General features: G+C 34.7%; 1 long non-coding RNA gene across 1 annotated transcript in view; it reads right to left on the bottom strand.

The window, feature by feature from the left end:
* Positions 1 to 453: 453 nt before the first annotated feature.
* The window catches only part of LOC102021318, a 30323-nt gene continuing 3308 nt past the window's right edge, over positions 454 to 27468 (bottom strand). The window contains exons 2-4 of the long non-coding RNA XR_259849.1: positions 13907 to 14036; positions 1458 to 1586; positions 454 to 620 (exon numbers count right to left, since the gene is read on the bottom strand). This is a non-coding gene — a long non-coding RNA (uncharacterized LOC102021318). The remainder of the gene's footprint in view (positions 621 to 1457; positions 1587 to 13906; positions 14037 to 27468) is intronic.

Genomic DNA, 27468 nt, shown 5'->3' with positions numbered 1-27468 from the left:
CTACTGAAAACATATCATGATTTAAGTAGAACTACTCTAAATGGTTCAGATTACACTTATGTAATATTTTGAGTGACATGAAGATGGAAAGATTGTCGCTCAAAGGACTAGTTCAACCACCTCCATTTTTGTAGTGGATTGTGATTTTTTTGTGAAGTCAACCAAAGATATAAAAAGCTTCTTCTCCAAAAAATGAAAGGTCTTTCTTTGTATTTCTAAGTCTGGACAGTATAAATGAAATATTCTTTCTTCCTAAAAGGAAGATGAACAGAACATTATTTGTGATCCTTTTCACTTCTTCATAAAGTTTTTAAAGAAGTCTACCAAGAACAGCTTTGTGATCCCACAAAAACTGTTTCCTTTGATTTTATTTATGATCCATAATGGAAATAATATATTTTTAAAAAAGAAATACCTTGAGGCAAATAACTAATATTTACAACTCTTTATTGTTTATGTTTGTAAGCAGATTTTTCTCTTTGACTTCTTAGAACACATTCAAATCCCCAAGCTGATTCAGTAACTCATGCATGTATTTATGCTTCGTCTTGGAAATGTGCTCACGCTTCAGCCCAGAGCTTGTGGTGGTCCTCCAGTTCGCACAGCTTCTTCTGCTTTCGCTGTGTGTAGTAGAAAAGAGAAACTTCTTGAGCACCAAAAGGACATTTATTTCAAAATGCTCAAATAATTTCTACTGTCAGAAAGGCAGGAGGAGGAGGAGGAGGAGGAAGATGAAAGGGAGAGAAAGAAATGAATGAGTACAGTGCCAACTGTTCCTTTTGGACAGAAGAGTCTATACTACATGCCACAAGAGATTGTAATGTCCTTTAACCGAGGCAGAGCTTCCAGGCAAAGTCTACAGGAAGGACCTCCCGTTCCACAGGCTCTAAATCCAATGACTACACAAAGACAGATTGTGACAATGTTTAATGATTTAGTTATGATTGATTTTTATTATTTTATTATAATTACTAGGATACAATAATTTTATTATTTTATTATAATTACTATGATATAAGACAGGACTTTTCTGGACCTTAGGGTACTTGGAGAAAGCAGTGGTACAAGAAGTCACTCAGTATTCCCTATATGAGACACCATCACCGAAGGTCAGGGACAAACTAAAAATACTATACCGTTCTAGAGAACACGTTAGTGGTGAATAAAATACTTTCAATTATTTTAATTTATAAAATAATTGAAAGTAATCAGGTTAAGAGGCTAAATTGTTGTTTAGTTTTGTTTTGTTTTTTTTGCCACGTGGGTCTTACATGATTCATTGACTAGCCATTGACCTTGGTTGACTAGAAACCACTTATATTATTTGTTATGAGGCCATAACAAAACCATTAAGTGATGAATTCAAAATAGAACGAATTGCATTCCAGACACAACTATATACTGCGTAACTTCCGAAATTGTTTTGGTTATTTACAGCCAAAATCTTGGCTACATACCTTCGCTTTTGCAGTTTGGAGTGCTACTGGTAGATGGCGCTGTCTGGATGTAATTCGTGGTTGTTGGGACATATTCTCCATGCGGAATTTCAAAAGCCAGTTCACTACTTGTATCTTTTGCAGAATGCTCTAAGGTAATAAACACCCTGAGAATTAATCTCCCTGGTGATTACCAAACATGTAATTATATTTTGTGAAGTATGTTAGGTTCATTACTGTTTCAGACATTGTTCTATTTCTTGTGTTCCTGACAGACTTTGACTTCACCAACACTTTAGCATATTTTAAAATTTTTTTAAAAATTTCTTTTAGTTTTGTATTTTCCCCCACATTTTGATTCTTGGGATGAATTACATGGGCTTGGCATGTAAAAGCTGTTTGTGGAATAAGACCCCTCTTGTCTCTGTCACTATGTTCTTTTCCAGTGTAGTTTTCCATTCCAGAACATGTAAACCTTTAAAATCATAACGATAATGATGATGATGATGATTACGCTGATGATGATAACAAAGATAAAATGTCTGAAGCGGCATTCTTTTATTCTCAGCTGAAGCACTGAAGAATTCCTTGTTCACTTACTTAAGGGGTGTAGTAAACAATTTGAATGTATGAGAAGAAGGATCCTGAAATTTGTAGGAAGAGCAACTAATTCTAGGGGAAGAAAAACACAAGAACAAAACAAGGAAATATATCTTTCAGGTTCAATTTCCTTACTAACGCAGTGTTAAAGTCAGCCATTTTTCTGGTTTAGTCAACACAAATTTGTCACCTCTGACCACTGGAAAAATAGGGGTTTTCCACATCTACATGTTATGGATTATTCTTCAATGAGAAAAACAACAACAATAATAGAATATTTCTTCGAAGTTTGTCCCTCAATCTACTTCACTACTAAAAATTGAAATTTAACTGGAGGAGTTAAATCCTGATTTTTATTTCAAATTTAAAAATATAAACTTGTAAATGATACACAAATGCAATATTTGGCAAAAGGCTTTGTTCAATGGATTATGGAAATTAACAGTAATCATCTGTCCCCTAAAATACTCATTTATCAAAGCTGTAGTTGAAAAATTCTTGAAAGGCTACCTAACTTGTGTTGTTTTAAGACTGGCATTTCATATCAAAAGTAAGGCGTATTCTTGACAGGAATGACTATGTCTTCTCTATTCTTCATAAATTTCACATGATATTTAATACAGGCAATGTATATATTGAGCACTTAAGAAGCATTCCAAATTTGTCATAATAATCCATAACTCTAAAATCAGTAGACAGTTTAAACATTTTACTTTTCTTTTTATAGTTCCATTTTTTCTTGCTGTAATTATGAATATAGAAAAGGCAGAAATATAAAAAAACTCTAGCATGACATTAAACCATTTTCTTTACCTGTGTAGATTACTTTTATCTCCAACCATAACCTCGACACTTACAATTCATCATATCATGTGGCTGTGAGACTCAGTCAAATGTGTCATCTTTAGTACTGACCAAGTTAAAAGAAATGTCACAGTGTGAAATGATAGTTTGTATTTACTGCTGAGAATTGTATGGTAGCTAAAATTCCCATAGGGAGATAAGAATTCGGGAACCCAAATATATATCCTCCTGACATAAAGATACAGCTGTGGGAAATAATGAGATCATAGTCACATAGCCTAAGCTTCATTTACAGAGAACCATGCACTTTTTGACCCAGTTTAAATCAACTCAATGACTTTTAGTCACCCATTATGACTTTTTCCCTTTTTTATTGTAATTGTTGGGTATTTTGGGGGGGGATGATCTACATGTATGCTCATATTAATTGTATGTATACAAAAGCACATAGGTATGTATACAAAAACACATATACACATATATTAATACATGTATTTAGAATATGTTCTATAGTTTTAGTATACCAGAGGTCTAAATTATTTCAAGGCTATCTGAAGACTTATCATTGTAATATAGCAATTATAAATCATGCACATTATGAATATCTTTATGTGTATCACTTTCTATATAAAAAATCTGAATGGTATTTTCTCCTTCAAAACAAGCATTTCAAAAACTACCAGATTTAGTCTGGTTAGTGCAATGCATCTTTGTCAAAGAATATTTGTTTGATATATTATTAAGAGTAGTTTTACATTCTACTAATTAGTTAAAGAAAACCTTTTTGGCTGGTCATGGTAGCACTCGGGAGGTTGAGGCAAGGGGATTGTTGCAAGTTTGAGACCAGCCTGGCCTACAAGGTAAGCTCAAGGCCAGGCTGAACTGCATAGTGAGAACCCGTCTCAAAAAGACAAAAAGAAAAGAAAATCTTTTTTGTGGTTCTTTATATAAATATAATGTTAAAATATGAATGTTATATTTTAAAGTGCTATGAAAAAGCCAAATTGATGAGGCTGGTGGTACATGCTTGTAATTTCAGCACTTTCGAGGCTGAGGCAGGAGGACCAATGTGAGTTTGAGGCCAGCCTTGGATACATAATGACTAACAATAAAATATTTTAATACTTCTTGTACCTGAGGCTGGACTTAGCAATAAATTTCTTGTACTTCAAATGCAGACTTACTCTCTTTAAATTAAGATGGCATCTTAAAAAAATAATAAACATTTTGAAAATTGCACAGGTATAAAATACTCTTTCCAGATCCTGTGCTTTTCTGTATTATATATTTGGCAGAAATAAATATTACTTTTTCAGCTCACATTCCACTTTGATGTGGGCTGTAAATGCATAGTGTGCATATATATACACAGTGAGAGAAACTCTCATTTTTCTTAATAATTAGGATATAAGTTATCAGTGTTTTGAAAATCAGGAAATTTTACTGCAGCACATCTAATTGGAGAAGTCTCATTAAATAAAAAGTGGTGATTTACATAATTATAATTCATCCTTTGCCACCTTTTGAAAAAGAACGTTAAGTCTTTATTTGGGCTGAAAAAATAGTAATTTCCACATGCACATTTTAATTTGGTCCATATTCAGATAATTAACAATTTAAGAAATCTATTGTCTTTTTACTGTTCCTTGCTTGACCTTTGTAATACAACTGCATAGCACTTAATAAGTATTTGTTAGGCAAATTAATAATATGGATATTGTCAGAGGTGATTTTACTTCCAACTTGACTCCTATCTTGCTTATGTATTGTGCATAAATAATAACTGTACTGGTATTGCCAAAAATTATTAAATCTGAGGGAAATTCAGTTATGATCCCAGGTTCAGATGCCACAACCAGAGCCCAGCTCTGGCACTGGAAGGGGAAGACTCCTGCTGCTGTATCTGACATTGTATGAACGCTTAAGCTGCTCTTGGGGATCTAAGATCTGTGATAGTCTGGGAAAGCCAGGGAAGAAGTAGAAATACTGCTTGAAAAGCAGGTTCTGTTAGGGGAACACTTCCTGCTACCCTGGCGTCCCACCCTCTAAGTTTGGCTGCAGGATTACCCGCTGCTGGCTCTGCCTGTTCTCACCAAAGTCAATTTATTCTTTATTTCTTCCCCAGAACAGACTGCAAGTGACAGCTTCGTTTCCATGCTACTTTCCTTGGAGGAAGTACACAGATGCCCAATGGTGTTTTAAAGACTTCATAGCCATTAATAAATGGAAAAAGAAGCTGCAAACAGGGTCACCTTTTATTTTCCTCTGAGTTTTCCCTCTTTTGTCTTCCCCTCTGAAAATATGGAGGCATAAAAGCACACAGGAATAGCAATTATAAAAGGCATGGAAACACCCAGTGTAGTTCCTGTTTATTCATAGGCTACTTAACAGGCTGCAGGTCTCTGATGACTTTTTCTGACGTCATGGAGCTTCACCTCTGGAGGGAAAATAGTGGGGGAGATCGGTGTTCCCTAGAATAGTGGGACGGGCAAGGGAGAGGCAAGGGTGTGCTGTCCTCTGCTTCACCATAGCCTCTGTCACCACTAGTCCTGACACACTAAACCCAACCGTTGTCTGGAATTAAAGTGAAGTAAGATATGTGACCAGCCCAAAATCAGATGAAGTAAGAAATATGATTAGGATTCTAGGGCACAAGACATTGCAGTTTGTGTACTGTGTGTGTATACGTGTGTGTGTAGATACTTTTGGAAATATCAGATGTAGAGAAAATTAGATAAAAAGCAATCAAATGTAATAGGAGAAAAAGGAATGGAAATCCCCTGGAATATGATTTTGAAAGGGAAGAGACTTTCTAAACCTCTAGGCTGGAAGAAAATTTACCTAGTGACATTTAAATGTAAGGCAGATACTTAAATTGGATGAATGCATACTGAGAATGTTTCTCCACTTTTAATTGTGCATGGATTTCCTTAAAAGGATCTCCTTTCTTTGTTTTCAGGCACATTAGATACTCTTACAGAATGTTACAAAAGTGTATGTGCTTCCAAGAAGAATAAAAATTATAACATATGTCAGCAGAAAACAATGAACCTACAGATTGGCTGAAAAGTTCATGTTCATTTTTCTGTGTGACAAACTTGTGTTTTATTTCTAAAGAATTTCATTTCCATCTTCAATTCACTATACTCTCAGATCCAACCCTGCCTCCAAACTCCAGAGGAATTTTAGTAAAAGAAGTTTAAATGGATGCTTCTGGTGAATCCCAGAAATACAAAATCCTATGCATACATGAAAGTGTGAGGTTTTTCTATTTATCGTCAAATAAGTTCTGGAAGTCAGTTTAAGAAACACAAGTACAAGAGTATCAACTTTCCATACGGTGTGGATTTATATCACAGTAACCAAACCATTCTCAGCTTAGAATTATTGCAGTTAAGGTTATTGTGAGTCTTACAACAATAATAAATAAAATTCTTTTGGATAAATTATCATTATGATATGATATAGATGAAAGGAATATCATGCTAATACCACATGGCTTCAAGTAGCAATTAACTGCAGATCAATTGCCCAATTTATTCTTACCCCAGTTTCTACCATATAAAATACTACATATATGCCTCTGTGTGTGTGTGCGTGTGTGTGTATTAAAGACTGCTTCATTGCCTCAATAGCACAATGATTCCCCTAAGAGGGTAACAGTTTTCCATTGACCGTTTTGTAGATTCATTTGCTGTGAGTTATTTCTGGCCAGTGGAAAGCGCACAGTTAACTTTTGGGTATTGTTCAAGTAGGCACTCTGTGATTTTACAAGAGATTGTTTCTGTAGAAAGAAATCTGTGTATTATTTGCCTAGTCAGAAACAGAGCATGCTGACAGGGAAGCAAGGAGGATCAGAAAACAGCAGGGTCGAGAGGGAAGAGTAAGGGGAAATGTGCTTATTTTAAAATACACCTAGGGCAAAAAACAGTGTCATTTTTCTCCCTGTCATTTTTCCATAGGTTATGGAAATAACCTGCATATGGAGTTATAGCCAGGAAAACCTTAACCAGTTTAACTTCTCTGGAGAAATATTTAGCTTCTTTATGTATATCTCCTAATTTTGCTGTCACTGATTTGTGTTCCCCTGATTCCTTATTGTATTTCATGATTTTCAACACCATCCTATTGTGCTTAATTCGGGAAGAGATTAGCATATGCAGCTCTCAGTGTCTTTTTAAAAAAATTCTCTATTCAACTCATCAAACACATAAAAAGAGCTTTAATATGCAACATATGCGGATAAACACACACACACCATTTTTTCCTTTTGCTATGAGCATGCACATACAGCAGCACTGGATCCTGAAAAGTCAGCAATAGGATATTGTACAACCTGCTTAAGAAATGGACCACACTCCTCAAAAGATACCAAAGAAGGTATACAGATAGCAAACATGCATATGAAAATATGTGCACATTATGTGCTGCCAGGGAAATGCAGTAACACAAATCTTAACTAAAAATAAGCACACACACAAACAAAAAACCACTATGAGATATTACTACACATGTTTTAAGTGGCCCACATGCAGAGCACGGACAATATCAAAGGATGGTAGGGCTGTGGAGCTATGGGGATACTCGTTCCTTGCTAGTGGGAAGACAAAATGAAACAGATATATTAGAATATAGTTTGACAGATTTACACAAAAGTAAACATGAGCCAGCCATCACACTCCTCATATATACCCAAAGGACCTAAATGTTTATGCCCATATAAACCTGGATATGAGTTTTTTACAGAAAATTTACCCATAATTGCTGAAACTTGGAAATAACCAAAATGTCTTTCTGTAGGTGAAAGGATAAATAAATTGTGATATATCCAAACAATGAAATTTATTTTAGGGCTATAAAGAAATATGCTATCAGTTCATGAAAAGACATGGAGGAATATTACTAACATTTTGCCAAAGAAAATAATCCAGTGTAAAAAGGCTACGTAATGTATGATTCCTTTTCACACATGTACCGCTTTCAAAGAGGCAAAGTTACAAAGAAAGATGAGTGGATGCCTAGGGTTTGAGTACGGGGAAGGATAGGCAGACCAGCGAAGGATTTTAAGACAGTGAAACTCTCATACTATACTGATGGATTCACATCATTATACATTTCTCAAAGAATGTAAAACACCATTGGGGTGAACAAATATATCCGTGTAAGTTTATGGATTGTAACAAATGTACCCCTCTGGTGCTAGATGCTTGGTACTGGTTAAAGCTGCACATGTATGGAGTGAGGAGGCTCTGTGTCTATATTTGTGGCTCACATTTACCGTGAACATGAAACTTCTCTAAGAAATAATTTACAAATAACAAAACCAAAGCTAAAACCTTTGTTTTCTTTTAAGGAACCAAGTGAATGGAGTTGTAGGTATTAAAATGTAGCCATAAAGCGTCTTCTTGGCCGTGCACAAAGCACTTTTTGGACATTGAATCATAAATATCGTATTCTTATCAGTTCTTCATATGTGTTTATTATTCATTGCCACAAAGATTAGTACAATGGATTCTAATGATTAAATTCATCTTATAAATGACAAGATTTTTGAATTTCAGACTGTTACATGGTAGGACTAAGTATTTTCTGCAGTGATGAGGGAAAGGTTTAAAAGATACTTGGAAATACACATATTGTTTGTAAATTTCATTTTAACCACCAATTTAAAACTCCTTTTCAACAAAACATTTTTCAAAACTGAAACCCAAGATGGGGCAAATTCTGTTTAATCTATGTACTTTTTACTTCTCTTCTTCTTACTTTTCTTCTTTCTGACTCTAAAAAGTAGACAAGAAAAAAGGCATAAAAGAAAATCAATGAATCTGAATTTTTCAAAACTAAGCATTTAAAATTTAGCTGACATTAGTTAAAATATAAAAATTGAAATTTATGTTCCTCAAAACTTGTGGTATTGGTCTATATGAGATGAATTTGATTTCTAAATGTGTGTGAAGTTCATAATTTTTCATAACATCCCAGAGCAATTTTTTAGTTTAAAAACTCTCCATTTGGGGGCTGGGGATTTAGCTCAGTGGCAAAGCGCCTGCCTGGCAAGTGCAAGGCCGTGAGTTCGGTTCCTGGTACCGGAGAAAAACCAAACAAACAAACAAACAAAAAACTCTCCATTTGATTTACTTTAATTATTTTACTTTATTTTGTTTTGATTTGGTTTCTTGTAAAACCCACAAACCCTTCAGGACACTGTTTCTTTTTGGGGCAATCTGTAATTCTGTAGTCTATCAGCATTGGTATCTATCTATCCATAGACTTCCCAAATAGGACTCGAAATCGGTGACTAATGTAAATTCCAGTTGGAAGACTGAGGAAGCACACCCTTTCCACCATGAGAAGCAATGTAGCCAGTGTTCAGCGTATTTCAGTTAAATTAATGAATGAATGACCTAGTGGAATTATGAATGGACATTCCCAGAGGGTTCCCATAAATATACCCAAAAATCTTCCTTTAAGACATGAAGTTTTTTAACCCATAAACATGAATAATAATATATATTTTTCTTCTTCTTATCGTGAATTTTATGATAATAAAATTTATATTAATAATATTCAATAGGCAACAGTCTAGGAACCATTCCATTTGTAGGGCTTTAAAAATCCTCTTGCTGCTGGGTGAAATGGGATCTATTACAGCCACAGTTTTCCTGCAGCACTGAAATATGAATGGTTTTTTTCTAAGTGGCATTTCCATCACATGGATTGAATTTTAAACTATGTTTTTCAATGACCAATCAGACATTGTAAAACAGTTATGCTACTGACTTGGTATGTGTTCAATGTCAAGCCACGTTTTTCCATTGACAGCTTGAGAAGGTTGTAAAACTATTAAAATTTTAAACCCGTGGTTCAAAGAAAGTTTTTGCAGTTAGGCTGCTTTTAATTTTCTTATTCTATTTAGTGAACACCTGCCGTTTTTTGTTATTAAACCGGTCTACAATTGCTTGGATTTTTTTTTTTTTTTTTTGTAGCCTGGAAAAAATAAAAAGGTACTAAATATTTGAATGAGGGAAAGAAAAAGTAACTATTTGTAGATAGACTTTATATGTTTTTAGGGTGTTGGAAGATACTCTTAAAAATTTATTTAACTAATTATGTATGTGTGTTTGTTAATATGTTTTCCTTCTTTTATCTTTAAAATAAATAAGTTAAATAATGGAAGTTTTAAAAGAAAGAGTGATTTGCTTTTTGAGATGGAGTTAGAGATTCTAGCAAAGTAATTTAAGCTGCAGTGGTCCTCACCTACTATCACTATGCTAATTCATGAGCATCCAGTTAAATACAGATTTTCCTATTGGTCAACAGTGTATTATGTACATCCTTTCAGAAACAACTGACATGGAGTCCACCACACAGAAGACATCTGATTAACAGCCATTTCATTAAATAAAATTAAATACATTTAAGACTCAGATCTTTATATCAGCTGACTTTGTGTTGGGCACCCTTCCAGGTATGCAGGCTATCCAGGTATAAAATCTAGATCTACTATGAAAAACTGACAACCTAGAGGAAAAGAAAGACAAATGCATGTTATAGTGTGATGAGATAAGTGGTAGGGCAGAGCACTCAACTCTAATGTCACATGGCAAGCACTGTGAAACTTTTTAGAAATAACTTTCCCTATGTTAACTAGGCTCTGTCAACCAATATGCAATTCTCAGCTCCTATAAGATTGGACTTTTAGAAATACCTAGGAGTGAAATCACATAGCATTTGGTATTCTATGCTTGGCTTCTTTTGCTTAACATTATGTTCTCCAGGCTCATCCATATTATTGTAAGTAACAGTATTTCATCCTTTTTATAACTTGCTAGTATGCTGCTGAAAACATGTAGCACAAATACCATATTTTCCTTATTAACCCATGGGGCTAATAAGACATTTTTCAGTGGGTAGAATGTTAAAGTTAGATAAGAGGAATAAATTCTGGGGTTCTATTACCCAGTAGATTTATAGAACAATAATCAGTGTATATTTCAAAAGAGCTAGGAGAAAGGATTTTGGATATTCTCATCACAAAGAAATGATGTTTAAAGTAATTAATAAACTAATTACATTTGTTTGATCATTTTACAATGAACACTTGCACTATGTTGTACTCCATAAATACGTACAATTAAATGACAAACAAAAGTAAAAATAAACCAGGAAAAGTATTCCACGTCCAGGTGCCACCTCAAATCAACTGTATATGTAATAGGAAAGAATCTTTGCTAAATTTGCAATGTGTTCTTTTGGCAATATTATTTAGAATGGATTTAACAATGCCTAAACTAGAAACAAAATAGCACAGAAGTGATTTTACAAACCTAGCTACACAGATATTTTTAAAGAAAATTTTCAAAACTTACCATATTTAGGAGATAGAATTGATAAAAGTTGACAGCTCGTAGAGTTTGGTAGCTAAGAGAAATGGAAGATTCCATGTAAACTAGTCCTCACTCCTGTTTACCTACACATGAGTGTGAATTAAGTGGGATCTGAAACACTGGCTCATTTGTGTTAGAAATTTGACTTGGAAAGAGCAAATGTATCATGAATAAAATTACTCAAGTTTTCAAATTACTTGGTATATGAAGTGAGTGTTGACAATTATAAATTGTTAAATCATAAGATTTTACGCAACTCAAAATATGTTTTATGAAAATCTCATTAGAATTACATGGAGGGTAGGTCTTAAAATTTTCTTCCTGAGCATGTGTGATGAATGCTTTGTAGGTACTTAGGTTAACTATATGAGCTCTGGTAGCAAATTCCCTTATATTATGTATTATAGTTAAAATTTTATTTGAGGGAGTGTAAGATATTGTTCAGGTTTTTTCAGTGACCTCAGTCCTGTGGCTTTCAACTTCTCATGTGATTTTCATTTAAGTAGCAATTCTCCTTCTCTAGGAATTTTCATTAACTTCAGCTAGTGAAGCATAAATACTGTACTTTATTGGTATAATATTAATTTTCCTTCTCATATATTATTTTCCACAACTTTGTATATTATAACTTTATACTTTACATATCACACACAATTAAATGTTGACTTGTTTTAGCATCAACCGCACTAGGGTGTTATTATTTTTCATCAAAATTCTTCTACTGAAATATGTTGATATTATTGAATAATGGTTTTAAAATCCACTCTGGGATCCTGTATTTAATATACCATTACAATTTGGAATTTAATATAGGTGAGTAGTCGTGGGTGTACCAGAAGGATTGTGCCTAGAAGCCAATGTTTTTTATGATTTAAATGACGTGTTCTTTCATCTGCTTAAGGGCCTTTAATCAAGGGTCTTCAAATTTGTTAATGTAACATACAGAATATTAATTTTTAATTAAAATTCAAAATCACACTGCAAGCCAACACAATATCAACTTTGAAGTCAAATCAAATGTTCCAGTAACTGGTTAAAAATAACAAAAGTAACCAATTATTGGTTACTTATTGCCTACTGAAGCTTGAAGGCTATGGAAGGTACATAACTACAGCTAACAATGAATGGTTGAATATTTAGCTCTGCCAGACAGTGCTCCATTTACCAAACAGCAAATACCTCAAGAAATCTTCAATCCAACAATCAACAGGCATTATACCCACTTTATGGATGAAGACACTGAGGTGAAAAGACATGTAACACCTTGCCTATCAATCAGAGTGTGACAATTCAGGCTTCAAATTTGAGCATTCCAACCTGCTCTTAAACTTTTTTCTCTCAAATTTATTAATGTGATACTTCTTGCAAGGAATCTACAGAGTTAAGAAAAACAAAAATAAAACATTTAAGAAGAAGCACTTTCCAATGTCATATTATCTTTTATAATTGATTGAGGTGTGAAGAAAAGTAGAAAATTATCAATAAAGTGTTCATGTCAAGAAGATCTGAGCTTCAATTTGAAAGTGTTGCACTTTAACCCAATCCTTGCTTACAGCTATATGAATTGGGGCAAATAACTTCATTAATGTCTTATTGGCTGAGAAGTTACTATTCTCTTGTAAGGATTATTTCTTTAGAAGCAATATATGTTATGTGTAGATGAGTAAGTAAATACATTATTTAAGTTTCCTGGTAAAAAGTGATTCTAAGACACAGCCTTGCATGATTTAGAGAGCAGGAAAGAAAGTAGGGATGAAAAAGCAAAGGAAAAGATATGTTACTCTGTCCACATCCTGCTCTATCCATGTAATGAAAGAGATAACCTCCTATCTTTAAAGGGAGAAGGCATAGATCTTTTAATGAGTTTCTTTGGAGATTTAAATGAATAAAAATAAATTTGAACTCTGTTTAAGAGAAGAATATTTGCTTTTCCATGAGAAGATATTCAGATATAATTATCTCTTTGAAGTTTAAGAATGACCTTGCTTCCATGCTCCAAAAGCAATAATTCTACTAATTCACATGAACATTTCTGAGGGGTAAAGTAATCATTAAGAAACTATTTGATTCACCTGGCTATTTTTTGTGCCTGAACATAGGGCAATTTTCTGCATAATACAATAATATAAATTAAAGCTTTTGGCCATTTGAGAGATAAATAAACTTCAAAGGATTTAGATAAATACCTGTGGCCTTTTATAATATTTAAAGTATTAATTTTCAAAAATATACTTTGAAATTACTAAATAAAATAATACATGATTGAGAAATCACTCTCCACTTTTGTGAAATACTTTCATTCACTACATGGGGTTGAAGTTTGTGTCTCCAAAACTCACGTCCACCTGGAAATTCATGATGCAATCTTATTTGCACATAGAGTATTTATAGATAGTGAAGATGAGATCATACTAGCGTGGTCTCCAAATCCAGAAGAAAAAATAAACAGTCCCCAAGGGCAAACAACAACAGAGGCAAGAGTGATAAACTGCAGACAAAGACTATCAAGGATTACTCAGAAGTACTGGAGCTAAGAGACAACTGGACCTCAGGGCATGTAGAGGGATATGGTCCTACCTGCACCTTAATTGCAGAAGTCTAACTTCTAGACCTGTGAGTGAATTGATATCTATTGTTATAAACTATTTATTTGGTGGTAATTTGTTGTGGAAGACTTACCAAAATCTCTGTACTCTTCACATGCATATTCTCTAATTTTGGATTTCTCCACAGTCCACACTGAAGACACTGCTTGGATGGGCCTTGAAAGACTCTATCCTACTTTTCTCTCGTTGCTGAGACAAAATACCTGACACCCAAAATTAAGAAAGGAAAGATTTAGTTAGCTCACAGTTTGTGGAGGTTTTAGTCCATACTAGGCTGGCTCCAAAGCAGAAGGGCACATGGCAGAGGACAATAGTCCATGGCAGTGGAAAACAGAAAAAGCAACAACAAAAGGGAGGAATGACAGCAAGCAGCCATTTTCTCTCCTTTATATGTGTAAAACTACCCCCATCAAGGCGAATGTAACACTCACACCCATAATCCCAGCATTAGACCATGGATGGATCATAAACTCTAGAAGCCCGCCCCCGTGACTGCATGAGGCTTTGTGGGGACATGCAAACATAAACCATAACAACTCCTCGTCTTCTTTTAAATCACTTGTAAGAGAGAACTTTTGAAAGCTGAATAATTCTTTAACTCAGTATTTACCTCAATTTTTATTGTATCTTTCATGAAATACTAAGCTATTGTCTGATTTTTCCTAAAAGTATATGTGGTTGATCTCACAACTTAACCATTCTCCCCTTTTATGTAATCTTTAAAAGATTTATTCGTAGTACTCCAAACAAATTGGACATGTAACATAACACTGAGTCATTTCCTCTGGAAAAATGAAATTTATATTGATTTTTTCTTGTTTTGCTCTTGCTCTCCAGTTCTAAGATAATTTCTATATACACTAAAAATTTTTATTAATTGGGTTGTTTCCCACTAACATTTACTTAGGAACGCTGATTTGTGGTTCAAAATGAGCGACTGGAGAGAGTGTCCCACACGAAAGCAAAAAAGAATTCAAAGTTTCAAAGTATGACTTCCTGTTTCCCATAAGAAGATATAAAGGAAATGTATTATCTCATGTTTGAACAACAGAATCGAATATGAACAAATATGAATAAAATTCATTGGTCAATCTGAGATCACATGTTCTTAGAAAAATACTGGCAATTGATCTAAAGCTAACAAAGCAAGTCACAATTTTTTTTCTTGAGACAGTTTCTGGTCATGCAGTTCATGCTGGCCTTGAACTTTATATGTATCCTTTGGCTGACCTTCAGACTCATAACTCTCCATCCTCAGTCTCTTGAATGCTAGGATTACATGGATATCTTTTTAAAATTAATTTTATTGGTACATTTCAGATGTATGTAATGATCACATTCATTACAGGAAGTTTGTGCCTGTACATGATATATTTCCTGATTCTTCTTTTTTCCCCATCCCCTCTCCTCCCTTCAACCCCTTTTGCCCTCCTTATTTACAAAGCCTTATTTCCATTTTCTTCCTTCTATGCTTTTTGTCTTTTTCCTTCCTTCCTTTCCCTCTTCCCCTTTCTTTGTTCCCCTTCCCATTTGAATATTTTCTTCCTATTTCCCAGTATCTGTCATGCATTTTGGTCTTTATTTACCCTTTCAGTTTCTCTCGCTAGAGAAACAATGAAATATTTAAACATGTGTGTCCAATTTATTTTATTTAAGAATATGAACTCTTTTATTTAGGAATGTCTTAAAGCCCATATTTTTATTGCACCATTACATGTCACAAAATTTAATAATTATTTATTCTTCATTATGGTACTTATTGTAGACTTCAAGACCCAAAATGTATCAAAGTCATGTATATCAAAGTCATGTATGTCAAAGTCAAGACAAAATATTAAGAATGTTTTGAAATGTTAAGGACAAAATGAGAACAATATATGGGAAAGAGAAACGAAGATCCCCAAGTGACATACTATCTTTATATTAAAGGAATATTTATTCAGAACTCCACAATCCCATCCCAATATATAGAAATGATAAGATTTGTACATTAAAAAAATTCTCTTTCCATTTTCAACCTACAGAAGACCTTATCTATCTTTCATCTATCTATATCTATCTATCTATCTATCTCTTTGTATTGAATAGCTGCTTCACCAGTAGTTATCTCCCTGAATTCCAAAACTATTCTTGTTTCCTTAATTTTTGTCTTTTTTAAATGTTTACCAATTATCCTCTTCACAAATATTGAGCATACATTAATAGATATCATTGCAAAATCAATTTTTTCCCTTCTACTTCACTTTTTGAAGATTACATTTTTCTTAGAGACAAACAGCAGTAAAAACACTTGTGTTGTCTTTGCTACTCCTTCAGATAGCTGCAGGGCTGTCCTACTTTGCTACTCAGATTTAATGCGGACAAGTCCTGCATCAGTTGCCTCCTGCTTTGCTGCATTCCGAGTCCTCTGCTGCTGGGATGAAGCCTTCTCCATGCTGTTAACCCAGTCTTCTCTCAGTTGTCTCTCAGAGGTCATCTTCGACATAATCTCTGCTCGACTTGAAACTGCTCATTACCATTTCACAGATTTTTCTCTCTTCTTGTCAGGCTTCAAATTATTGTGCCTTATTTGAGATTTTTTTCTCCAGTCATTTCTCTGCCAAGCCTCCCTTACAGATTTTCAACATTTTCTTTATAGGTGTGAAACTATCTCAAGGACGAACCATTACTTTTGTATTTGTTACCTTTTATATTATCTCAGAAACTCATTCAGAAACTCATTCCACTGATAACTTAACGACTGAGTATAATGGAAGTTCCAGTTCATCAAGTAGAATGATCATTTCAATGTGAAGCTATCGACTCACATCCTCTGTAGACTATGTAACTCTTTCTTCATTGTTAGATGGATCCTTTTTGAGGTTTCCAATCCCATCAAACGTAATAATAGTCTCCTAGTTCTTGAAGGAGGTACTGTGTGGTCACCAGTGACTATCTCTTGATCCTAAAAAGAAGAATTAATGAACAACTCCTGTTTATCTAACTTGCTGTCCTAAAAAAGGCATTCTCTCCAAATAAATTTTACAGCCTAAATGTTCTTCAAATTTGTTTTATCTTCCTACATAGCTTTGGAATGCTATCCCAGTACTCAAAACTCAACTGTTCGGGTTCTCTCTCTCTCTCTCTCTCTCTCTCTCTCTCTCTCTCTCTCTCTCTCTCTCTCTCTCTCACACACACACACACACACACACCTTTATGTTACATAATAAAGAAATCAAAGGGGAAACAGACAAAAGATATTTGTTTAATATATGTATATATACACGCAAGCATTCACAACAAAATAAAGAGGAAATACTTGCCACAGTTACAGCCCTTATTTTGGCAACTGATCAAGAGATTATAGCTCATGTTTATAATTACTTTCTTATACTAGCCATTCTATATCCCTTTGGCTTCTACAGTGATTTCAGCTTGTGTAATAACCAATCCTTTATTCTTCAAGGGTTTTGACCTTTAGTAGTCTTACATTCATTGATTAGTTTGTGTAATTTTCCATTGACTTTGGTCACAGGGCATGGAAATAGTAAGACTTCCCTTAAGAATCTCCTGCATTCAATATATACTATCTTTTACTTCATTGTAGAGTAGCAATCCAGTTTCCCTTTGGTAATTCAGATTAGTCATCTTAGCCAAAACTTAAACACTCTTCTTCGCCTATTGACTCAGAGGCATGAGGACCTTAATGTGGCTGCCCAACAGTCATAATTTCCCTGTTGTGCCTCCAGATAGAAACACTTCTCCCTTTGGCACTAAGATCTCTAAGCCAGTGCAGCATAAAGTTGGGGAACAGGAAGCAAAAATTGGTAATAGGTCATTAGGTGTTATTGCTTTTGTCTAGATGTACCCCCAAAGCCTCATGCAGTCATAGGTCATGGGCTTTATTTGCAGTTTGGGCTGAATTTGCAGTTTTTGATTAATTTGTGGTCCAATACTGGGATTATGGGTGTGAATGCTATACTTGCCCTAGGGTGGGTAGCCTGCAGATAATGTAAGGGACAGAAAGAGGCTTGTTCCTTCTCCTTCCATTGTAATGTTTGCTGTCTTCCAATGCCCTGTGCCACTCTGCCTTTGAGTCAGCTGATTATGCACTGAAACCTCTATAAACCATGAGCTAGATAAACATTTTCTCCCTTTAACTCCCTTTAACTAATTTTGTTTCATCAATGAGAGAAAAGTAACTAAAACACTAGGTATAAATGTGAATGCTATCACCTTCATCTTCTACCCTTTAATTCCAAGAAAAGTGAATTTTGGCTAAAAGAGAAAGAGTGCTATAGATTTGATGCTGATTCAGAGCATAAACCTCCTCCCCAAGAATCTTGCTGTAATAGCTCTGCAAGGTATTCCTGCATAGCTGACATAGTAAGTCTCCAAAAGGTGCAAGCAGCATTTCATCATGCTAACTCCTTCAAGATGGCCAGGACTGTAGTAAGGTCATGACTCCCACTGCTGAACTTATTTTGCTTCAACAACCTCTGAATTTTGAGTTTTTTGTAAACAGAGAATTGAGCTAGAGGAGCTCTAAACATAGTTCCAACCAAGTTGTATCAGTCCATTTTGTACTAGTCCATTTTGCATTAGTCTAATGAAACACTTGGGGCAGACTAATTTTATAAAGAAAGAGGTTTCTCTAAATCACAGTTTCGGAGATTGGAGGACCGGGCAGTGGCCTGAGATCAGCATGGATGGGGTCTCCTTGGCTGCAGCACCTCATGGTGGGAACACTTGTAAGGAAGAGATCATACCTTGAAGCATGCAGTCTGGAGTCTGAAGTTCACAGTTCCTTCCAAGGCCCCCTAATTGAGCTAAGGATTTGTACGTGCCACCGTCTCCCAATATAGCTTTCTGGAGATCGAGATTTGAGCATGTGAACCTTTGGGGGTATACACTTAAACCATATCCAAACCAAAGCGCAGCACTTAGATATGTTTTCAATTTTACATTTTGGTGAAGTTCAACCAAAGAATAAGTTCTCATTATGCCAAGGATATTATGACATTAAAGGCATTCATAACAGTGTGAGGAGAAAGGGGAGGTGGGAGAGCAGGAACGGAGAGAGAGCAAGAGCAAAGAGCGAGACAGAAAGGAGAGAATTTCTTCCCTGAATACTAATGTTCATCTGTATTTTCTCATGCAATATATTCAACATTAAATGAACAAAAATATTATTTTTCATATGATTTAAAAATTTGAACAGCTTATTTCTGCATTGTTCTTTGAATATAATGCATTTTGCACAATGATATCTGCTTTGGCAAAAAAGTGACACTGCGAGTTCTACTTGAGTTTTTGCATGACAAACCTTAACTCTGAAACTGTAACACTTTGCTTTAACTTGACTGCAGCTCATGCCCAGCAAACAATAGAAGGCGTCACGTGAAAATGAACTTTTCCTTGTCATACTTTAATGCAAAACACCTTCTACTGTCCTGACCCCACTAAGGATTAAACCCTGGCTTTGCAAAAAAGAAAAGGAAACAGGACATCGCTCACCCAAGCTCCACTTTCACACATGAGAGAATTGCTTTCAAACTGAATAAAATTCAAACCATTAAATATTAACATTTGTCCAAGACAACACCTTGGTTTATACTTCTGACAATACCATGCAGCCAGTCCTCCCTGGTAGAATGCACCACATATGTGTCACTGGCTGCACAGGCAGATAATTAAATCCTTCAATTACGAGTTGGTTCAGATTAATTCTAAACCGAAGCTAGCACAATGCTGCAGTTTAGAGTAATTGATATTGTTTTGAAAGTAGAATGATAATTGCTAAGACAAAGACTTAGTAAAGATATTTCACTTAGCATAATTGCTAGCCAATCAATAATTATGTGATGATTGTGTCTATACATAATGGACCCATTTAAACATGAGAGAAATTTAGTCAACAAAGATTTTTTCTATTTCATTGAAAATCTTTCAATTATTTAGACACATAATAAAATGCATTTTATTCCAAATAATAAAATGAATATTCACTATACAAATTTACAAAATAATTTTGAAATATTTTAGGAAGTAATAAAAGTATTCATTAATCCCACCAACCAGAGTTGACCATAGTAAACTCAACTGCGTTTGTTTTGTTTTTTTTTCCAGTACCGGGAATGGAACTCACGACCTCGTGCTTGCCAGGCACGCGCTGTGCTGCTGAGCTAAATCTCCAGCAACTGCTTTTGCTTTAAATATCAAATATATATTATATGTAGCAAAACATGTATGTTGGGAGTATATTTGGATGATCTTTTTCTTGTACTTGTAACCTCTTTTTTTAGCTCTCTGTCATACTATTTCTTCATTTGGAGGGCTGGCGATCAGTTCCAGGGCTTCACACGTGTGTGCTAGGTAAGTGCTGCAAACACCAAGTCAACTCCCCAGCCCTGACACGATTGGTGTTTAAAATTCTTATTATATGAGAGCATGATTCTTAATAGTTGCATTGGCATCAGTCATAATGATTTACTGTAATTTATTGAAGTAATTTTTATTGCTTGGAATAAAATGTACTTTTATTATTTGTTTGTATTAAAATATATCAATATATTAAGACAGTAAATGTCACTTTAAAGACATGCATAAATCTTTTGATATATAATAATTTCTTTTTAATCTTGGATTTACAGGATTAAAATTTCATTTTATTTACTGCTGATTTCCTCTTGGAAATGTGTTCTAATTACCTTTCCCAGTGGTATATAACATTTACTATTTTTCTAAATCTCTGTCAGCACAAGCTACTTTTTAACTATTATCATTCTGGTATGTGGTAAATGGTCTCTTCACCCTACATTTTTATTGCAAGTTAGTTGATAATACTGTCATATTTCTTGGCCATATGTAAGATTCACTGATAATGCAATAATTCATGTTTTTTCCTCCTTTTTATTAGTGAATTTGTTTTTACAGCATTGATCTCTAAGAGGACTACACTTCTTTAGACTATATTAAGTACTATTTTGCTGATCAAATCACTCATAGATGGTCTTCTTTTAGCTTTTAAAAAATCCTTTGACTCTTGGGAAATCCAAGAGTCCTATATTAAATCTCTGCTAAAAGTATTTCTACATTTGTCATTTTTGGCAATCTCATTTTATAAAAAGAACTTAGAAAATCTTAAGGAATTTATGACTGGCTACTTAGGGATGAAAATAATGTTGCTCTGATATTTACCCTAACAGTAAGCCTATGAGATGAAAACACACATACAGAATTTAAGGGTTGTTTCACTGGCTGGATTGCATATGCAGGAGAGATTTTGTGTCCAGGTTGTGGTCCAAAACTTCTTGTTTCTTTGTATTTCACAGTAGAGCAAGTGGTAGATGGGGAGAAAGGAATATGGCCAACAGGGGCAGCTGGTTCCCGGTACCATCATTGGACATAACAGCTCTGCTTCTCACTGCCTACTTCACCTACGTCGATTCCTTACTGCATTCCTTTGGAGGAAAAAAGCATTCTCATAATTAATGTTTGGAAGCCACTCTTTTAGAATGTTTTCATATCTTTATTTCCCATTTTCTTTGTCAAACTTTACCACAAGTCACCACAAAGCCAGTCTGGACCCAGGAAAGTAGTTTAATTACAAAATAAAACACATTTAGTCAATGTTAAGCCATGCAATTTTGTTGCTTTTGCCATAACATGAATTAAGCATGGTATATGAGTTGAGTCTATGTTAATTTATTTTTTTTAACTAGGGGTTGAACCTAGGTCTTTGCATTGAACTGTATCCCCAGCCATTTTAAAATTTTTGTTGACTGGGGGTTTTGCTAAGTTACTAAATTACTCAGGCTGGCTTCAAACTTGTGATCTTCCTGCCTCAGCCTCCTAGAGTGCTGGTATTACAGGTTTGTGCCACCACTCCTGGCTTAATATTAAATCTTAAGTTCTACTGTCATTTGAGGGGTATTTTACTTTATGTTTAGTACATCAAATTATTTGGGGACAAGGAGTTTCATATGACACTAGATTGAAAGTAGGTTTAGTTTAGTACCCTCCAAAACTTGTTGTCAAAGGACTGTTCATTACATTTGAACTAAATTCCAGGTCTAGTAAAGCACAATATAAAAAATGTAAGTATAGTACTATAAATTCTTTCCAAAATGTTGTAGTAAGCAACTTCTTATAGCATCTTCCTTAGAACTTAATGGTTCTGGGGCTGGGGATTTAGCTCAGCGGCAAAGCGCCTGCCTGGCAAAAGCAAGGTCGTGAGTTTGGTTCCCGGTACCGGAGAAAAAAAAAAAAAAAAAAAAAAAAAAAAAAAGAACTTAATGGTTCTTTTGACCATTTGCAGTATTTTTATTAGTTATCTCAAATTCTAAGTTTTATTTGCTGAGAATTTTTCTTTTTAATCTTATTCTGAAACAAGTCAAAAAATCAAATGAAATATATTCAAGCAAAACATATGGCATTTTAATTAGGCATGTGCATGGAACTAAAGTTACGTTTATCATTAGTACATTATTTACTCATCCTACACTTATGTTGTATCTATGTCATAGAAAAGATTTCTCAAGTTATTAGTTAATTAAAACTCTTCTTTTTTATCTTAAAGAGAGTAAAGAAAATGCAAAAATGACACATAATTTTAAAACAAGATGAGAGGAAAGTAATAGCAGTTGCTTTATTGCATATTGTTATCCTCAAAGTAGTTCTTAAGATTATCAGATATAGGCATGAAAAATTGATCAAACAATTAAGCATTAACTATTCCTTTCAATAAACCAATTATTCTTCAATTAAGAAAAAAAGGAGTGGATAGGTATAAGGAAATACTCAAAATTTTCTTACACAAAATGATTTAGACAGAATGTGGCTTCTTTTACACAGACTATGGACCTGAAGATGGATGAAAATGATAAAAAGAATTATTCTGAAAATATTACCATTTATAGACTCACTATGAACATCATTTGACTTGCTAGATGTAGTGTAAATAAATGATATAATTTAAGAAATAGATCAAGCAATAGAAATAAGCACATTTATCTTAGAGGTGACATGAAAAGATTAACCAGCCTTAGCCACTATCACAGTGCTAGTAAGTGACAAAGAGCAGGACACAGTCTAGGGCACTAGCCTCACCGTTTATGCTATGAAACATTATAGACCACATGGTGTACATTAAATACAAAATACATATCTTACGGGTACAAAGCTGATCTACACAGGAGAGATTCGTGTTACAACGTGGCTGCAGACATTGGGAGGCAAATTCCGGAAAGAACTGGAGCCACTGTCATTGCATATGGAAACAACTGTTCTAATTCCAGTGAAAAGTAAGAATGAACCTCTGCTCTCCAGAAGAAAACAAAACAAAAAAAAATTTTAAAATATTTAGTATTAAGTAATGAGCCCCCAAAATGAAGCTGAGGAGCATTTTTTTAAAAAATTATTTACTAGTGTACATTTCTAATACATAATAAGCACGTTCATTGCTGAGAGTTGGTACAGGTATATACTGTGTTGATCCTGTTTATTTCCCCTTTCCTTTCATTCTACCTCCATCCTCAGATCCCCTTCCCTTCTCCACATATCTTCACTTTGTGTTTGTAATGAGTCTTTCCTGATGTAGTATAACACTACAGGGTACTAAAATCTAAGTGAAACTTCAGCTCTATGTGCTCAGTGGAGTGCGTCTTTAAAGGCTTACCGTGTGTTGATGCATGCTAGGAAGTACCAGCAGAGGATGCCAAGAAGGCTCAGGCAATATACAATTTAATGATGTAAACTAGGCCTATCAGTAGCAAATCTGAAGACTGTCAAAGCCTAGTGGAACAGAAGCTTAGTGCAGCATATGCTTGAGTATGTTCCAGAGCCCCCATGGGTGTGGATAACTTTCTAGCCCAAGGAGGGCAACCAAAAATGACATGTATCACTTCTGCATCAAAATAAATATTACCGGGTATGTGACCTTCTGCTGCTTTTACCCCTGCTGTGGTATACTGGAGACACAGGCTGAGATGACTAATTCCCCAAATCAAGTGCTATCTGGAAAGCCCAACCCCTTGCACCAGAATTGACAGGAGTAAGAACTAAACATTTTCTATAGCAATATGATGTCAAGATTAATCTGCTATGATAGCACCTCCTCGTAGTGCATCCTGAATGATACAACTGGCTCTTCTTTCTTTCCCAGACAGTTGCCAAGGAAACACTTAAGCATACCAACCCCTAATTAATAATGATGCTCCCGGTCCACAGAGGAATAACTGAATATCTTCAAGTAGGATGTTTTTGCTATTCCCAGAATTTCCTGTGCTTCTATGAGATCTCGCTCAGAAGATTTCCAGGCATGGTAGCACATTGTGAAGCTCCTAATCATAGGGTCAAGAGGATCAACTTACAGAGAGATTTCAGGTCCTACATCATTTTGACAGATCTATATGTAATTTGGTACCTGTTTGCAAGGGAAGGAATAAATGGAGAAAAAAGTCAAATGACATCCTCCAGCTCAGCACTGTCCAAGAGAGCTAGAATGTCAGCTTCCTATGTCATTTTAAATTTTCTACTATCTATCCTTAAAAAAAGAAACAGAAAGAGAAAACTAATTTAAATAATATATTCTACCTAGCCCAAGAAATTCAACAGGGAGCATTTTAACAGGTAGTCAGTGTAAAGCTTTATTAATTTCACATGAAGTCTTTGAGATCTAGTATACTTTTAAATCTTAAAGTGAGTTCCAAATTGCAATAATCACATTTTAAGTGCTCAGTCACCACATGAGACTGTACTGGACAGGAAACTCATATACAGGCTGTATTTAAACTTGTTGAGCTTAAAGTAGGCATTGTGATAGGTGCACTCATAACACTGTCTAGTTTGTTTCTGATGAATTTCATCTGAGTTGAAAAATGAACATGCTTGCAAAATAAGAAAGTGATAGATCTAAGATCCAAACCAATTGTCCACTTTGCCACTGGAGATGAAGCAAAGCTGCAGGCAAGTGGATTACCATGGGACTCCTGTGTAATTCAAGCAAGAAGAATGAGCCCCCTGAATAAGGTAATGACACCGGTGATGGAAAGAAGGATGGAGCTCTTGAATACATACAAGTACAACTGGGAATACTCTTTGGGATAACTGATAGCATGTGAGAAGAAAGGAAAAGGAAGTAGTGGCTTGTTAAGGGTGTGTTCCTACATCTGACTTGAGCAACTGAGTTATCAAGAATGCTAGAAAGGACCTGACATGGGTCTTGATGACCTGAAATTCAAGCGAGTAATTGTTTATCACAGGAATTGCTTGTACAAGACAAGCGAATGAGTAGCTTTTGCATGTTAGCCAGTACTACATTCTATTTGGCACACATGCCAGATGATTGGGATTTAACAACTGGTACTGAAGGGAAAATGGTGTCGAAATGTCAGGACTGTGCCTGTATTGGAAAATCCTTACTCTTACTACAGAAAGTGGAACCCTAATACTTACCTCAATAACCTCAAATTTATAGTGGACACCATGTACAAGCTTCTATGTGCTGCCCATTTTTTCTAAAAACACCCACTCATCTTTTTTCCTAAAGACTAGCAGAGAACTTTCCAGAGCTTCATAGGTATGTATTTGTCTTTGGATTTGGAAGAATTCTATTCCTGAGCCTTCTCATTTGGCAGGATCTCCACAAGATGGGATGCCATATAGTTTGGAAAATCTAATCTTAAAAATTAAAAGGGACTCTGTTTTGACTCTTTTCAAATTACCTCGTTAACTATAAAGTGGAGGAATTGAGACGTGACTAGGAAAAAAATTTATAGGCTTTCAGGATCTCATAATCTTTTAACAGGTACCACCAGCCCACAGAGGATAACTACAAGAAGAAATAAACACAGACAATTATCCTGGAGTTTATCACTGTGTTACTTTTAGTTTCCCAATATTTCTCATACCTTGGAAATATTTAAAAAATTCTTTTCAATAAAGAGAACTGTTAATTATATTTGACTATGGGTCATATTTATTTAATTGGACCTCAAGTATGTCTTAATAGAAACCTATACCTATTTAGAAAAATTGATAGTTAATGGTCTTTGACAATTTATGTGAAAAAACTACAGAAAACTGCAGATGCCCTTAAACAGAGGAAAGAACTGTGAGCTTTCCTATTAATCATGGAGACCATTTGCAGCATCAGTAGTAAGATTTGTTATATTTTACAATGAAGTATTCCAAGGTTGCCCTGACTTACATACTCAGTCACTGTTCAGTGTTCCTGTTCTTTAGTTGTTTATCCACCAAGCATTAGAAATATGAAACTGGATCAAGATGGAGTCTTGCAACTAGGATATTATAGGGCAGCAGGGAGGTTATAGTATGAGAGTCCTGCGAAACGAATGTCCTGCAGAGGGAAAGAATCTGTATCCTAAGTGATGAAGAAGTTTCATTCAGTGTTTGCATACTTTTCTGTAGTATAGAATAAAACTTTATTTTAATTATAGGTCCCGATCCTGTGTGGGTGAACTGTTTACTGTTGGTGCACAAAATTGTCTTTCTTGGGCCGTGGAGCTCCGAGCTGGTATCCTGGTGAGTTCTGCTCAGTGTTTGGGTCTACTGGAATTCTCTTGTAACTTGAAGTAATGTAGAGTGAAACTGGCCCGATACTTTTATTTTTACTCAGACGCTGAAAGCTAGTTTCTTCCCTTTTTATATAGTATTACTCAACTTAACAGAAACCTTCCTCTAAAATGAAATAAAATTTAGAATAAGCATTTGATGAAAATGAGTTTCTGGTTGTCAGTTTATCGGATGAATAGACAATGATTTTTCAGGTACTGGTGCATATCTAGGCATGGATCATCTCTTTACACAAGTTTGCCATCTTGCGTATGACTATTTGAAGCTGTTTATTAAAAAGATTGTTTCATTATTATTTCTATTGAAAATATATATGCCATCTAGTTAAATATAAATCTTTCTGATTTGTTATTTTTAATTCCATTTAAATTAAGATATGTTCCTCAAATTTTAAGTACCATTACTATTATGTGTTATGAGACTTATGAGCCATATTTTTATGAATAAATATAAAATTATTATCCATACCTTTAAGCCTATCTTGCTTTCTATCATTACCCCTCCTATACACTGTCTTCTGGTTTTCCTTTGGCTTATTCTGACCTTGTGTAATTGCTCTTATTTGTTAGGCCAACTTAGCCATAAGCAAAGAGCTATTATTTAATCATTCTTATTCATTTTCATGTGGTTATGGCTCTATATAAAACATTCCATATCATTTCTTAAAGTCACTTTTAAAAATCTAAGCTGAAGGAATGTGTTAATATTAAACTTTTAGAAATTTTTATAAGACATTATTTGGTCTTAACTTTCCATTTTGTTTGGTATATGAATGCATAACACATTTACTTTATTTCTATAAACACAAATGTTGATAATGAAGGCAGCTGGTGTTTCTCTGCTGAGTCTGAATCATATAAAATCAGAATGTGCAATTAGATATTTTAGGGGAACTATACAAACACAGCTAAACCAGAGGTTTTTAGTGATTCAAATCATAAACCCAAGCTCAAAATGGAAAAGGCACTTTAAGAGTAAAACATTCTACGAATTGATGAAGTATGAAAAATAAAAACACAGAAGAATAACCAATCATAGTGCCAAAATTACATCAATCAT

The sequence above is a fragment of the Chinchilla lanigera genome, unplaced genomic scaffold (assembly GCF_000276665.1).
Source record: "Chinchilla lanigera isolate Chin_1 unplaced genomic scaffold, ChiLan1.0 scaffold00009, whole genome shotgun sequence".
Lineage (NCBI taxonomy): Eukaryota > Metazoa > Chordata > Mammalia > Rodentia > Chinchillidae > Chinchilla > Chinchilla lanigera.
The sequence above is the reverse complement of the archived record's forward strand: the minus strand, read 5'-3'. Positions and strand labels throughout refer to the sequence as shown.